Source organism: Cataglyphis hispanica, chromosome 6 (assembly GCF_021464435.1).
Source record: "Cataglyphis hispanica isolate Lineage 1 chromosome 6, ULB_Chis1_1.0, whole genome shotgun sequence".
NCBI lineage: Eukaryota > Metazoa > Arthropoda > Insecta > Hymenoptera > Formicidae > Cataglyphis > Cataglyphis hispanica.
The window spans coordinates 877,501-890,537 of record NC_065959.1 but is presented as its reverse complement, the minus strand read 5'-3'; the positions used below and the strand labels follow the sequence as shown (position 1 = coordinate 890,537).

Below are 13,037 nucleotides of genomic sequence, written 5' to 3'. Positions count from 1 at the left end.
CTTGACTCACCAAGTTTTACGATCTTGATGACGGATCTTGGACTTGCAATACATGATCAGAATAGATTCAATAGATTATATCTTTTACTGCTTATAAAGTATAGTCTAAAAATAAAATTCTTTTTCGATGATAGAAAAATGATAGAAAAATCAATGATAAAAAAAATATCATAGATTATTTTTTAATAATTAAAAATTAATTTAATATTATTTTAATTAATAATTAAATTTTATTTATTTATCTTATTTATTTATTGTATATATTATGATTTGAATAAATCATATGATTTAAATAAATTATTTTTTTCATTAAAAAAGTATCTTCTCTTTCTATAAAATCTATAATAAATAATATTCTAAAATTTGGATATAGCCTAAAAGCGCATTTCATAAAAGAAAAAAACCGAAATTATCAATGTATATGCGTCATTTATGTCGAAATTGCCATTATTTATTTATGATATATCATTTGGGAGCGCTTTGAAATACGATGCTATTTTCATGCAAATATAATTAAATATGCGGCTGTTGAATATGACACGACAATACATCTATGTATGACTCCGAGGACCTTAAATTGGTATATGGTATGATAAATAATTAATTATTTCAATATACAAAAACTGTTAACGAAATCTTTTAAACTAAAAATAAAAAATAAAAAATTTCATTTAGTAGTTTATTATTAAAAAAAAACTATTCTTTAAGAATATCTTTGATATTTTAATAAAACGCGTATATATATACACCGAATTCATTATCCGTATGTAAGAATAAGTGCCGAAAATATCGCGTTCGAAGAAAACAACGTAATATCATTCGCATCGCACCAAATACAATTTGTTGTTTCTCCATCATTCTAATACGATGCATGAGCGAAATGTACATGCGAGATAGAGATAGAGAGTGAAAGAAAAAGAGAGCGAAATAAGATACCGAGGGAAGGAAAGGAGAAACAGGAAAATAATTAGATGAGTAGCAGGAACAATTATCATGTAATCAATATCACGCCTCGTATCTTATCCACCGGAACTCTCCTCGCAATTTTGTGATCACATGCATATCGAGAGACTCGCGCAGTTCACCGACGCATGATTAGCGCAGAGTTGCCATGAATAATTTTGTTTGCAAGTTAAATGAGGAGCTGCCCCTTTTTGCACACGCATGAGCATCCGCGTGGAAGAGAAAGACGGCAAACGGAAGGAAAGAACAAAAGGCGTACATAAGACAAGGTATCTACTCAAAACTTTTGAAAAAATTCTCTGATCTTTCAAGTATTCTTATTCAAAATTCCAGGTAAAAAAAAAATTTTCAAGATTTTTTGCTGCATTCTTTAAAATAAATTTTTTTATCCTATGCGTTTTCTAATGCTAAATTTTAATAAGTAAAAATTACACTAAAGGAAAAAGAAAAAATGTATCCTACTTTAGATGTATTACTTAAAAAGAGAAAAGTATATTATGTAGAATGATCGTAACATTCTAAATTATATCAATTAATTGAATGATGATATGAGACGTGAAAAAAACATGAAATAAAATTTAATGAGAAAAGCAGCGAATTTAATGAGAAAGGCAATAAAACAGTCTGCCAACTATACATACCGCGGATTCCTCGTGACGAGGCTCAACCCCACATCCATCATTCATAATTAGTTTCCCTTTTATGAAAATTTTAGTGCAATCGTAATAAACTTGTTGCTAGTAAAACGAATTTGTGTCAAGAGACGACGAAGCTGGGAAGAAACAGAAAAGAAGGATATAACCGATATAAGATGGGTAATTGCGTATTCAAAGCGAAGGAGAGAAATGGAGGAAAGCAGTCGAGATCGCGCTTAAAGCATCGTGTTCATATACATATCTGCGCACTGATAGCAACCGATGAATGTACCGCGGAGCATCCTTTGTGTGAGATAATGAGAAAGATTCAATTAGTCTGCGGCTGGCACCTAATGCATCCTTCCCGATTTACAGTTCGAGCACGCGCGATGTGAACGTGCCAATAAAATTTCCGCCAAAGATGCTAAATGCTAGCGATAATATACATAAGTCATTTTGAAAAATATGTATGGCAATTATAATAATTTCTTATTACAACACTTCTCGTTGTACATGTGCTTTTTCTTTGAACGTAAAAATATCATTAACAAGTATATGAGACTTTTTCTAATTATAGAGAAAAATCTTTGAAGTTCTCCGAGTTTTTATTTCGTTGCAGAGTCCGCCAGACAAAATTTAATGACTTATGACTGGTGCAGCTCGTAAATTACGAAATCTACGACCAGGGGAATATGCGCTGCTCGTTTGTCGCACGTGCTGTCCTGCTGAAAAATTACGGCAGAAAATAGTAAGTTCCGAGACGTCGGTGGAAATACGACCACCAATCATTAAATAATTGATAAAAAAATAACCTTTACTGGTTATATACTCGCGATAATAATTTCCAAATAACATCCAAATGTATATAAAATTAAGCTTAATTTATGGGATTATATAAAAAAGTAATCATGACAAATTCATATTTTCATTAATAAATAAAGATCTAAATAAATTATTAAAAAAATGAGAAATAGTGATCGATAACTATATTTTAATATTTCTGCGTGTAATTCTTCGCTCTTTTAACATTCTGATAGTAAATCTAAAAAGCAAGAATAAAGTCGAATGTATTTTCGACGAAAAGGCGACGAAATTCCTTAATGTCACGCGGCAAAGTGCGTGCAATCACGCGTAGCTTTCAGTTAGTTTGATCGTCGGAATTTAATTACGGATAGATCGGATAAAGGCAGGCGGATAGCCCTTCCGATAGCATTAGCTGTCGGCTATACGATCTCATATCGTCAATTCAACCTCTGCTGTATTGACATTCTGCGTTTTATATATTACGACTGAAATCTCCTATTTTTTAGTATTTTTTATCTTACACGAGATGTGGAAAAAAGTCCTCGCATTTGATGTTGGAGATAATTGTTTCGGATAATTATAATATACAAAAATAATATATCACATATCCAATAGACAATGGAAAATAAAATAATGTGTGAGCAGAGGCAGATTTTTTATATAAATCAAATCGTTGAATAAATTCTATGATTATATTATCTAATTTAGAAGGAATTTATACTTCGGTGTTCCTCTACAATCACGAACTGATAATTTTCGCGATAAAAAACACTGCAATAAAAAATAAAATAAATTGAGATAAAAGTTACATTTTCGATCTTACTCTAGATATCTCGGCAAAAAAGAAAACGCTATTGATGGCGTTTATTATACTTGGTCATAAAGTTTTTAATGTTCGCTAAATATATTGCGTTCTTTTGTCCGAATTGAAAATAAATCCTGCAATTATACAACTCACCAAACTATTTTAAATTCCTAAAATTACGTGAAATCAGATATTGCCGACCATTAAATCTTACTAAAGTTACACATCGTTACATACAAATATAGTTTTCATGTTATAATTCACATTTTATCTCTAAAATTATGTTTTCCAAGCGCAATATGTAGATATATACATAGCTTTAGTCAAACATTTGGTCCAATTAAAAGTATGTAACTGATATAAAATGTAGCACAGTATTTTTTTTTTAAATATAAGTTTCTTAATTAAAAATCCCTTTTCACATACACTAAAGCAGTTCACTTACTAAGTATAAACATTCTCTACCGAGTTTTAAAACATTTATCGCATCTATATGAATAAATATAGGGACAGCTAAAAAAGACATCAATTAATGATTGAGAAACAAATTCCCACTTTCGATCTTTTAAATTTGCTAAAAAGAGGTAAGCCGATATTTATTTAAAAAGCCGCAGGTGTGGATTGCATGCGGCTGCCATTTATATCGTATGTTCTCGCGTTATCGTGTATTTTTCGGTTTGCTTTCATCCTTTTATCTCCCTTTTAGGTTTACTTCTCTCCTCGTTTTCCATTGCTTTCGTTTTGGCAAAATACCAGAATATACCATCAGCTTGCCTTTGACGCAGTCGGAAAAATACTGATTCTCATAATTTCATAATCCACTAGACTGAATCCAGACGTGATCTGATCGGGCGTATGGAATATAATAATATCGAAATATTGCAAACCAGAATAAAATAATACACGCAGCGTATACAAAACTTTTCAATGCATTATTCATTTAATACGTGAATATCGCATTTAATAATTGAAGTTAATTTTTATTTGATAAATTAATATAAAATAATAAAAAAATTATATTGTCAAAACTAGAAAGACTTAACGAAAGTAAAAGTTTCTTATTTATCCCGTCATTTGATGATTTTGTAAATAGTATTTGTCAATAATCAACACACGCATTTGACATGTCATGCTTTGGCCGAATGTACATTGAGATCAATTAAACCACCACATTTTTTTATTGCTGCGTCAGCGGCCAATGAAGAATTTTTTTCGCCCGCAGATGATGCATGAGGTTATTAACGCCACAGACGCCTCCATCTCACAAACTTTCATAAGATCACAAAGTTCAAGAAGCTTTTTTCTTATACCTAACTTTCTTTTTGTCCACAGCCGCGCAGTTTACCAGAAAAATGTACCGTAAATTTTACTTTTGTAAACTGTTTTTCATGTTTCAATAACAATTGTATTTTTAAAAAATACAGTTTTATCACATACTATATATATATATATATATATATATATATATATATATATATATATATTTGACTACTATTTTACTATCTTGATTAATATTTTAGGCATATATTAAAAATTTGTATTTAACTGCGCGATAACTGACAATAACTATTACAATATTTTATCACCCTTCCAAAACTTAATAAAGTGATTACATATTTACTCAAAGATACACTCGTTTTCAGTTTTTTTATATCGCTACATAAATTTCTTTTCTCATTATAAAAATTACATCTAAAAAAAGAACGCTTTTTGAAAGAGCAAAATAATAATTACTCACCAGATATAATGCTGTCCTTTTATGACTGGAATTGCCAAGTTCTTTCGATATCTGCAATTAAAATCAACCGATTAGTTATATATTTAAATAATGTAATAATTGAAGATATAAATATTCAGAAAATGAGCGATATATGTATAGATATAATTATCAAACATCTCGTGAAACGGCAACGGTACTTTGATGGAATTGATTTATAGAGATTAAAGCCATAACGCATCAGAAAAGCTCTTTACGTGATTGAATACCAGAATCAATCTCATTAAACATATGCGGCGAGGATTCAGATTCAACAAACAGTGCAACCCACATCTATTAATCTATATATGGAATCAGCCTGTCAACTTATAAGCTGATAATCAGATATCATGTTTGCTGCTGTCAATGTATCTATACATATGGATGAATGACAACAATCATACCTAATACGATAACAGATGAGAAAATTTATCAAATTTATTTATTTTTTCATATAAAACATGGTCAAAATCTATATTATTTTTTAAATGTATTCATAAGTTTAATTTTTTATTACACTATTAAAAATAGTATCTTTTACAAAAAAAAAAAAAAAAAAATAAATAAAAGTCAGTTATAAAAATTATATCAATATTAGCCATATTATATATAATATAGATTATATATAAGTATGTATTATATATATCCACTTGACTCAGAGAGCCAACTATGGAATAATCTCTCTTCAAAGAGATCCATTAGATTTATCCGAGCATTCGTTATTGTTGGTTAGCTAAAGTTTCGCAGAATTTCTCAAAGCGGCGTAAAGTTTGCACAATAGCAAAACCGGTCTTCGATGTAACTTCAAACTCGCGCTGCGGCGTTTAAAAGCCGGCGCGCGCTTTGTGAGAGAAGTGCATAATATAATGAGTAACTTTATGCATACACACACATGTTGACGCGTGTTGATGTGTGTCACTTGTGCGTAATTAGATACGCAGGTATCGAGTTGCGAGCAAGTCAAGTGCGAACACGCAAGTAAATACACCACGGACGATTTCGAGCGAGATACGAGCAACCGAAAATCGTGGAAGCTGCTCCTGTACCAAATGAGAGTGTCGGGTTTGCGGTTTCGTTTCTCAACTGAAGCAGCTGCCAATCGACGGGGACACCGGCCTTTTTTTGAAGGACATTAATGAAATTACACTTGTTGTGTTTTTCACTGTTTTCTGACAGATTTTATAATTCATTTTTCAGAGAGTTAATATCGTGAATATTTTAATGATCTATTCTTCTTGCCTATGTCAAATGTTTACTTAATCCTTTTGTATATAAACTGTATGATTTTTTTGGTGAATCGCATTTTATATTATGATATATTGAAGCTTGAATAAAGCAATTGAATAATGTGCAAAAGCTATATTTAAAATAAAAAATTATTGTTAAATTCAAGAATATGCAAATCAATGCATTTTTGTTGATTGCATAATTTTGGATATTTATATAAAATGAAAAATTGTATATATTGAGCGTATAAATATATATGGCTTTGAAATATTTCAATATGATAAAAAATTTTTAAACTTTTTAAGATTTCTAAAAGAGAGAAAGAGAGAGATTAAAATGAACGCGCTATATCATTTAATCTCAATTTTCATATTTTAATACAAAATTATTTATAATGTAGAAATAATTTTTTAAATAATTATATTTTAATAAATTAAACTAACAAATTGGATACTAATTGAATCATCAAAGTTAATTACTTCCCGGTTCTCTGCACGTGTGATTAACATAGAACTAATCAAAATTCCTAAATGGTCTCATAGCCTGGATGGTTAGATTAATGACATTCATCCCGAGATATTGACCTTGCAAACATATATTGAAGGGCCTAAAACTTCGAATACAATTTTCGAGATTAATCCCTGTTAATGCATGAGAAAATTTACATTTAGGAAGAAGAACCTGTGAAATAATAATATATCAGTTCGGAATTTTATTACAAGTTACTTTCTACATTATTTTAGAATATATAAAAATCAATTAAGAAATAATCTCGAATTATATAAATAAAAAAAAAATAAAAAAAAACATTTGTATACATAATTCAAAATAATAGAGAAATATAAAAACGATAAGTTTGTATTTTATGTGGAATCGCTGATCGTACGCAAGTTCAATTCGTGGATAATTGATGTTTTCTTAATATGATGTAAAACCTCTTATCGTAAAGTGAATATGAAAAATATCGATTTTCTTGTCTAACGTGAACTATACGCGCAAGAAGGAAAGGAAGGGATTAATATACTACATATATACATATAAGCATGGCTATAAATCCACAATATATATCGGATATGCAGCCGATGTTCTCAGAATACTTCCCACTAGATAGAAGATCGATGCCAGGAGATGAAGGAAATTCCTCGATGCTCGCCGTAAGCGGAATCCTGAGAGTGCTTCTCGTCTGCAAGCGGAATAAAGTTGGTCCGCTCTTTAGTAGGCGCGGGCAAATTCCGAAAAACTTTTCACGATATACAGCCCCTAATAACTTGCACATATGCTGTGCAATAAGTACATATATATTGCGCTATCCAAAAACACATATAATGTCCGCAAATATCCACCATTTCGTGGTATATAAGAGAAAAATAGAATGAATTGTGTAAAAATTTTTCCATTTAAAAAAAAAATAATAATACTAAAACTGCATTTCAGTCACAATCGTTATCTCATAATTATGTAGAAATATTTAATTGAAAAAAACAATGTATTCACATTCAATATTAAAACGCAGCATATATATTTCAATACTGTAAGAATCTTTTATAAACGTATCTATTGTTATGATAATAAAGATACAGTTTTAGATTCTGCGAGAATGTGCTCAACTCAGCATTTAATGTCAATGGCACATGGTTTTACAATTTCTATTTTCTTCTTACGAAGATAGCTGACCAATATATTATGCTGCTTAAAAAACAATTTGCGAGTATAAAAAATTCATCAAAAAAAAAAAAAAACAAAAAATTCATTTTCTATAAAAATTTACGACAGAAATACAGGAAGTGAGCCATGTATTATAGTCATCTCACTCTACGAAGAATAGAATCAGATACCCCATTTCGAATTATTACAAATCAATACAATCGAAACGAAGATGACAAAATAAAAAGCTGAGAATATCTCCTGAAAATATCTTCCCTAGGAATAAAGTAAACTGTACCTCGTTTGTAAAAGTGTCAAAACTCAGGAAGAAACTCTAGATACGCATGAAAATATATGAACGAGTGTAATAACGAACACATAAATCCGGCACGTGAATCCGTGTGTACGATATCACGTGCGAGAACGTCTGTCGCAGAAAAGATATAAACTACCACTCCAGTGTTTCTAGGAGAGATTTTCGCTTGTAAAAAAAATACGCTGATTGCTTCAGTAATTTATTGAGTGAAAATTCTTAAGTTTGATATAAAATATAAGTTAAATATTTCATTTAATATCTTACATTATACATGCTGAAAAAATGTGATATCACAATCAATCCATCATTAATATGTAGATAATGCTGGTACACAGATCATTTAATATAAATTATTAAATAATTAAAAGTTCTAATCTCATTTTCAAATTTTACAATTCTTGATTGTTTGAACAAATATTTGTGGCCGTGTTAAACCATAGAAAATATCTCAGAATAAACTGAGAGACCAAATTCACACAATTTTTGTTCTGCGATATTTTCCTTCTCATTTTTCTTCAAATATTCAAATATTTTCTTTGGTTTAACGGCCAAGAATTATTTAAACCATCAAGAACTTTAGAAATATATGTATATTATTGAAATATATAAAGCTAGAGTTTTTAACTATTTCTGAGTTTCTATAAAATAATACGCCAACTTTATACGCATTGCTAACATAATTGAGATGAAATAATATAAGAATTCATCAGAGAATTCGATTGTATTGGATGCATATACATATCTACATTTACAAAAACAACTTGTACAAACATAGATAAATCTAGACACGTTCGATCCGAATGTAACATGTACGAAAATTTTTATCGTAATGTTATGTATCAATGTCGAGCGGATATCCGGCGGAATATACCCGAAGAGCGAACCGGCAAATGATCCCACCGATTAATCTCCAACACCCGCGGGAAAAATTCAATTAAATTCGAATTGTGACCGTGGAGTGAGAAAAAAAATATAATCCGCATCATTGTCTCGCGCGAGAATTAAAAACCTTCTAGCCGAAATAAAATCGAAAATAAAAACTATGTCTGTTTTATTTCTCATTTTCTTAAAATATAAAATTTTCCATACAACATGCTACGATTTTAACATTAAATGTCCGGATAATTTTCGAATAATTTATTAATCTTCATTGTTAGAAATCATTTTGCAATAAAAATACGACAGAACTTTTATATGAAAAATTCTTTCATGCAAAAATTATATACAATTTACAAAAAAAAAAAAAATAGAAAATACTTTTTCATATGGCAAAATATTTTTCTCAAATATTAATTATAAAAAATACATAAATAAAATTCAATTATTAAATTTTCGTATTAATCACATTAATCATATTATGCTTCGCAAATTTTTAATAAAAAAATTACTACAATAAAAATAAATTTACTTATAATTCCGCACTAATAAGACGATTCTTACACGGATTCATTACATTAGGAAATAAGAATTTCCTTTCTGTCGTGCCGAATAAAAATTAAGGTAGTGCGCGTTCGCTCGCGATCGTGAAAGACGCACCGTCATTTGTACGAAATGGAAGAAGCGAGGAAGTAATTTGTGCTTGTCCCGCGTGCGCTTGTCGAATCCTGTCGGGAGTAATAATTCATGTCAGTGGCCCCTAGCTACCACTGCCGGGTATTCTTTACCTGATATACCGCGCGGAGCAGAATATATCGACCCGTTAGAAATAGCCTTACAGGTCAGCACGCAACTTTTTATATTAACTACCATCGACCGTTTGCGTGGCTTATGGTATCGTAACTAGCATAAACGTCATGTATTATATGTTACACTAAAAAAATATCTTATTGTTGTGACAAAGATTGAAGTCACAGAGATTTTTTACTTAAAATTCAAGAGAGATCGATAAAATACGATTGCCTTTAATGTTGATTTTCAAATATTTGAAATTTTTAATACTTCTTAGCTTTCTACGTCGCATCGAAAAAAATCGATTTATCAAGTTTTATTTTGTGAATCGCTCTGTATATTCTCGTATATGACTTTAAATTTTTGTATTATTAAATATGTTCTTACAATAACGATTCTTGAGTGCAGTCTCCCATGATGTGTCATTACGTATAAGACGTTAAAAAATTATTCGCTTCTTCGAAATCTTTCGGACATTAACCTTTTAAATTGAGCGGGTGACTGTTTTTTTATCGAAAATGTTCGGCAAAGTTTTCATACTCATCAAATTTTTGCAAATTCAATTTGAAAGAGTAACAGCATCTTATATACATCACCTGATGATAAGCGGGCCGGCTACTAACGTAAGAAAGAGCTCGGACGAGATGCACAATAAGTGTTGGGTTACGATAAACTCAGGGGACAATGGACTAACGAAACTATGGCTCCGCAAAGACACAGCTTAGGGGTTATCAGGTTACTCGCTAGTACCAAGTTACCAAGAATCGCGCGTGGCTTCATAGTGGTTCGAAGATAAAGAACTGCGAAAAAGTGTCTGCGAAACCCGTGGGAAATTTCGCCCGATGCAAATGCATTCTTCGTCTTTCATCGCGATGGTTGTGACAACACTACCGTTGTGGTTGATATATCGCGAGCTTGAAATATGCACGCTCGCTCGGGAAGAGCGGCGTAAAAAAAAAAAAAATAAAAAATGAGAAGAGAGAACGTCAGAGTACGATGTGTCAAAAGTGCGGCGACCCCAAAGCATTATCAAGTGCACTTCGCGATGATTACAGCGATGACCGGCGCGCATATTTCACGATAATTAATCTTCAAACGCTGACGGCATTTACGGAATGACACTCGTAGTGGTAGATATGCTACACCACCTAACGTGCGCCAATTTCTCATTTTTCCTTCGATATTATATTCTACGGACCTGAAGCTCGGAATAGAGTGGTCTCTAACATAGAGTGAACACATAAGCTATACACGGTGCGAAGATAAGAGGGTGAGTCCGGCGAAGGCGTTTGACAGGCAAACAGCCTTCAGCCATCTTGCTCGACACAACACACCGATGCTATTATCTATTCAACAACGTTATCATAATCCCAAGTTTCGCAAAGTGCAAAACAATTTAATAACAGTTTAGCAGTATAATAATAATGTCTCGCCGTACCATATGTACAACTTGTGTGTAGTTGATAATAAAATCTTACAATTTCATTTCATTCATTTTTCATCTCTTTATAGATAAAATATTATTATAATTTAATTAAATAATTAAATAATATTGAGACATTACTATATCACAATTTAAATAAATATAATATTTAAATTTAACATGCGGACGGGAGATAAAATGCTGTTGAAGCAAAACTGGTCCGCTAGGATCGAGTAACCGCGAATCGCTTGCTGTGAATGAAAACAATAGGCCTTACAGTAAACGTCATGACGAAGAGCGGAGGCCGCGGAATCGCCTCTCCAAGAGGTTCTCTCACGTCCGCGATGAAAGCTCGAAAAGTTCTCTTCGTATAACGTCACGCCAACGTCCACATCGCGTCATATAGGCCGAGCTTTTGAGGAATTTCATAAACTTTTGTCGTCTGGAAAGTTAGAGGGGCTCTCGCGGTGAATAGAGATCGCTCTCTTCTAGTCGCCTACATCGATATATAGGTATTCGCGATAACGCCGCTGTACGTTTCGCGTTCGCCAGACGGCGAAACCGGCTGAATACACGGAGCATTACGATCTCAAGCCGTCTCTTTATGCCAGCCATCAATGGAAATACGTACCCGAGGAATGGGTGTAAACATTCTATTGTCCATTCGAATCCAGGATAAATGCTGCTGGCACTGCTCTGGTATTGCAACGATCGATTCTCAGTCATTTTGCATTGAATTATCTCTCTTAACTCGGGCACTATCACGTTCATTGAAATTGCCACTTTCAAGAAAATACACATTTAGATGCGATAAATATTAGACAAAAGTAACAATATTTTCTAATATTTATTAATAAATAATAAAAAAATGTAGCAATTTTAATAACTAATTTTCGATTACGATTTATAATGTACACAAAATTAAAATTATTTATTCATAAGGATCAAGTAACAAATTTTTTAACATTCCGTAAATATTCAATGCACAGACGTGTGATAATCTGCTTGTAGTAATATTGACTTTTCTCAGGGAGTTTAGTGTCAGAGTTACAATCGCATTTCGATGCGAAACAGAAGGCACTCTAGTCGAGCACACGTGCGAGCAATGTCGCAGCACGTGCCGGGAAATGTAGGCACGCACGCTCACGAATAATGCGTAAGAAATGCATAGTTCGTGGCATTAATTATCATTTTTTTCAAGCTACTTGACATTCGTGGGAACCAATCTAAAAAATTCGTAAACGTGAACTAAAATCGATATTGTTTATAAAAATTTGCATTCAATCTTTATTAATATTTAAAAATATAATGTAATAAAATTGATTAAAAAGAAATTATTATACACTACGAATAATGAATACACTCAATTATCAATTTGTTGGAAATATAATATTAAAATTGTTTAAACTATAATATATAATATATGATATTTAACAACGTAACATATTTCTTAAAAATTTTGTAGTTCTAATATAAAAAAATATCATGGACAGCCATATAGATTCGAGTACATATTATTCGTATTTATATATGCGACCGTCTTGTACACGTACGTGTGTATATATGTGTGCGTGTGTTTGACAATCTTCTATCATATATACATACATTCTACAATCGATAATATCGTGGAAACATTGTCGATAATATCATGGATATCTAATCTCGTAAAACAGAAACGGCAAGTGTGCGCGAAGTAATGGAAGTGTGCGTGCGTTTACTAATTTCCGTGATATGATTTGCATACGCGATCTACGAGATCTTCCACTTGGGAAAATAGCGCTTGTAAATTGTCGATA

At 31.6% G+C, this 13,037-nt stretch overlaps 1 protein-coding gene across 5 annotated transcripts in view; it reads right to left on the bottom strand.

Moving 5' to 3' along the window:
* Positions 1-13,037, bottom strand: part of LOC126850493 (protein tincar) — a 108,834-nt gene that overhangs the window by 85,942 nt on the left and 9,855 nt on the right. For all 5 annotated transcript variants that reach the window (XM_050593569.1, XM_050593576.1, XM_050593571.1 and 2 more), the window contains exon 2: positions 4,946-4,996. The gene's annotated coding sequence lies outside the window, so the exon portion shown is untranslated. The remainder of the gene's footprint in view (positions 1-4,945; positions 4,997-13,037) is intronic.